At 37.2% G+C, this 4,673-nt stretch overlaps 1 pseudogene; it reads left to right on the plus strand.

The window, feature by feature from the left end:
• The first annotated feature begins 1,484 nt into the window (after positions 1-1,484).
• LOC129248963 (uncharacterized) lies at positions 1,485-3,671 on the plus strand (annotated as a pseudogene).
• The last annotated feature ends 1,002 nt before the right edge of the window (positions 3,672-4,673 follow it).

Consider the following 4,673-nt stretch of genomic DNA (forward strand, 5'->3'; position numbering starts at 1 on the left):
TCTTCATTTATCGTATAATTTTATTTTTATTATTTTTTAATACTATTTACTTTTATTATTTTTTAATACTAATAAATTTTTAAAAAATTTTTTTAAATTTTTTCGTTTTTGTGTTTTGAATCCATAATTCTTTTAAAAGTTGTCTCAAATAATTTCTCCCATTGCATGTGAGTTGCAGGGACACAAACATTAAATAAAACCCCTAATTAAACTTATCCCAGTTCCGCTTAAATTTGCATTCACTTATTTATTCTCTCCTGTAAAGCAACAAAAAATATGAGTTAGATCTTTCCTATGGCAAAGTAACGGTATATTTTGTCAGGTACTTAAGATAACTAAAATACTTAAAGGCCACCTTAAGTCGGTAATATTTTATCGGATCGGTTAGTAAAGCTCTCCTGATTTTGCGGATGAGGAAGCACTCCATTTCCACTTTTCGTATGGAATTTTACATTTTTTTTTATAAATAGGAACTAATGCATACTTTTCAATAATACTTCAGAATTGTGAATTTTACTGCGAAAATCGTTAATCGTTACGTATATTTAAAAAATTGAGCATCTATGTATAGGGTTATCTAATAAGAGGTGTTATTTTGATATTCAAAGAAAAATGTTATTTTTTAATATAAATGATCGGATGTTTATTTCATTTAAAAGAGGAAGGTATGCCGTTAATAGTGGAAAATAACACCAGTCCAATGACCTTCACGACCACGCTTACAGGACAATATCCTTTTCATCAAATTTTCCATAACCGAATTGCAAAATGGCTGCCCTATGACCTCGACAGCCTCATGGACTCGATCTTTGAAGTCTTGAATCGACCCTTAGCTTTTGGCGTAGACCTTGTCTTTCACGTGGCCCCAAAGAAAAAAGTCACAAGGTGTTAAATCACAAGAGCTCGGTGGCCAATTGTGATCACCTCTTCGAGAGGTAACAGGGTCCGGAAACTTTTCTCGTAAAAGATCAATGGTTTTGTTGCGTGAGTGGCAGGTAGCGCCGTCTTGTTGAAAATAAACGTTGCCCAGGTCAATACCATCCAATTCCGGCCATAAAAAATCGTTAATCATCTCTCCTGTTTAACACCTAACACGTGGTATTGGAAAACCCATTACATTCGGAATTTACTACAGAAAGTTTTACAGAGAACATAAAAATGAGAATCAAAAGAGATTTGGAAAATATTATATACTTCTAAAGTATTTTACGCCCTCTAAATTAAGTTCAACACATTCTGGGACATATCAAACGAAGTGCAATTGACCATTTTGCTTATGTAGCGCCGCTTCGATCAGAATATAACTCGAAAAGTTATGGACAAACAGACATTGAAATTTTCACCCAATTTCATGCTCACCTTAACAATTTATTGCACCAATTAACCTGAAAATGTGGTAAACAATTTAATGAAATAAAAAAAAAATTTGTGGTGGTATATGGTATATCTATTGACGCAAAGTATTTTAGAAAAGTGTCGCAGAGATGTTTACACTCCTCACGAACCGCAATGCAAATAAAGAGAAAATGTTGAAATTGATAACACTGAACACAATTGAGATATGATAGCTCAACGCTGTATCGTCAGAATTGCCTGGCTTACGCAATCGGTTACTAAACGCTGGACAATTTCATCAAATGGCACAAGCGAAATAAGCAGCTGCAGCACGTGCGGATCTGCACGCTGGGCGGCAAGCGCAGTGCCACTGAAATGGCTTGCATTTGATTGTGGTGTGTTTCATAGGCAGCAAATGGGGTAGTGGAGGGGAGCAAAACACATTTTGACTATAAGTAACCGGTAACTTAATTCCTTTCTGATTGGTTGGGATTGCTTACAACTATTTGTGAATTTACTGCCTGTTGAGTATGCGTAGGCACTCTGGCGAGAGGCATTGAAGTAGTCGCAAGGCTGCTCTACCGGATGTGTACAATGATACTTCGAATATCCTTCAGGACGTACAAGCCTTTTGGATGGCCTCTACGGACGCAAAACGTTTTCCTTTCATGGCCAAATGCAATTTTCCGAATAGGTAGAAGTCACAGGGAGCGATTTCGGGCGAATACGGTAAGTAATTGATGGTTAAAATGCGATTTCTAGTCAAAAAATCAGACACAAGAGTGGATCGATGAGATGGTGTATTATCATGAAATAAGCGCCAGCTTCCTACTTCGCGGTATTTAGGGCGAATTCGATGAATGCGATACAATAAACGCTTCAGAACGCCAATATACAAAGTTGCATTGACGGTTTAGACCGTTAGCACGAACTCCTTGTGGACACTTCCCTTCGAATCGCAAAAACAAATGAGCATCGTCTTAATTTTTGACTTCTCCAAACGCGATTTTTCTGGGGCCTTCCATTTGGCACTTTGACGCTTAGTTTCAGGTTTATGTTGGACACACCACGTTTCATCACCAGTTACAATGTTGTAAAGGAAGTTCTCATCTTTTCTCGCCTTTTTAGTGAGGTCTTTGGAATGTTGAATTCTCAGCAATTTTCGGTCCTCAGTTAACTTGTGTGAAATGAAACTGGCACAGACATTTCGTAAGCCCAAATGATCGGTTAAAATGAAATAAATCGATATTTTTGGAGATAGTCAACTCCGATTGCATGAATTTCAACGATGATTTCGGTTTTTAATAGGTTTACAAACAATTACGATGGCGTTTTCGGTGATTACTGATTTTGGGAGGCCCGTATGCTCATTGTCATTTATGTCCTTACAACCATCACTGAAACGTGTCACACACCCATGAACTCTGTCGTGCCAGCATAAACTTTTCACATCAATTCAAATGTTTCGGTAAACGTTTTACCGGTTTTAGAACAAAATTTGGTATTAGCTCTTTGGTCGAAACTCATTTTTGTACCGATGACAAAAACAGTTTAGACGCAATAACTTCATACTGAACCGAATGTCCCCAAGCTTTCACTGGAGGTCAGCTAGGGATGTAACTTCCAACGTATTAACTCAGTAAAAAAATGGCGCGATCAAAAACATTTTTATGACGGCAGTCTTGTTTATTTTGGACTTCACCTTGTATAATATATGGCCATGTACGCCTATGCGCGCTCTAGATGAAGCTGATGCTGCATTCGTCAATAAACTGTGGCACGCCCATAATGCTGGAACTAAAAAAATAATAAAACGTCTTATTATCAATAGCAATAATATTGGCGTGGACACGGCAGACACAGATGAAGCTTGGTAGCTCGATGCTTTAGGTGCATAGATGAAAGAAATGGAAAGCCGAAGTTCAGCTAAATTCTAAATGTAATAATAAGCCATAGTTTGGTAAGTCTTTTAAACTTTGTTTTCCACTTTTTTATATTGTATTTTCTTTCTTTTTGACTTCATTTCTTTAATTGACTATCAATGCCAAAATGGCTTTCTCGCCATTTTGAATGTGAAGCCCGCTTTTTGGCGATACGGCTTTGCTTCAATGCTTTGTCTCGCTATAAATAAATAAAAAATAAATCATTGGCGCATACACTTCTGTTAAGTAGGTAGGGCAAAGTGCGTCGTTGATGATTCACGAGCACAAAGAGCCATCGAAGCAGTTGTGTAAGAAATAGAATTTTCAGTTATTCGGCGTGAGTCTGTTGCCTACTATCCAGCATACGGTGCACCGTGGATTGGAAAGTCAAAAACAATTAAAAGCAAATGTTAGCGAGCGGATTTTCGTATAAAAAATAAACTGAAATCGTAAATCTAAAGATGATAGCATTGTTTTTTTTTATATGGAAGAAAGCGAAAAAAATGTCAACAATCAACGTGATTTTCGAGCTATTTCCAGCTTAGACTTTATTGCACCAAAATTTAAGAGCTAAAACGCTGCATACTTGAAATTCTGTTAGCGATTCTCATAAAAAAATATTAAAATACAATGAGAAAGAAATAAATTGTCAAACCTAGTCAACAAGTCCGTGCACTCTAATTATGAAACGCACTATATACAGGGTGAATGATATGAAGTGTTGCCTATTCAAAACACCATAATTTTTTTGTGTGAAATTAGTTTTTATTGATTTGAAAGACAAAATTGTTCAAAAATGATTACAATTTTAACATATATTCACTTTAGCTCGATATGACCAACTTTTGCCTTGACTATAGCCTTGAAACGGTCAAAAAACGAATGTGATCTTGAGGTATTTTGGCCGATTTTCGTATAATCGCTTTTTTCAGTGCATCCGTACTGGCATATTTTTTAGTCCTCACCTTGCTCTCCAAAATGGACCAGATGGAATAGGGCATGGGATTTGCGTCTGGCGAATTCGAAAGCCATTGTGTGGACGAAATGAAGTGTGGAACATGATTTTTTAACCATTCTTGGTTCACACGATCTTTTTGAGACGGTGCCGAGTCCTGTTGGAACGTCCATGGTCTACGACCGAAATGTTTGCGTATTCATGGCTCTAAGCAGCTTCTAAAACATTTTCCTGATAATAAGTCGCATTCACTTTGACACCAGGCTCGATAAAAACGATTGGACAGCGTCCATCAGCGGTCACTAAGGCCCAAACCATTACTTGCGATGGGAAATTGCTTCGAGTGGCCATACATAGGCTCAAATTCTCGTATGAGCGTTCGGTCAAGTAAGCACGATCGTTTTGACTGTTTATGAACTGCTCAATTGGGAAATTTTTTTCATCAGAAATCACAATGTTAG

The sequence above is a fragment of the Anastrepha obliqua genome, chromosome 5, assembly GCF_027943255.1.
Source record: "Anastrepha obliqua isolate idAnaObli1 chromosome 5, idAnaObli1_1.0, whole genome shotgun sequence".
In the NCBI taxonomy this organism is placed as follows: Eukaryota; Metazoa; Arthropoda; class Insecta; order Diptera; family Tephritidae; genus Anastrepha; species Anastrepha obliqua.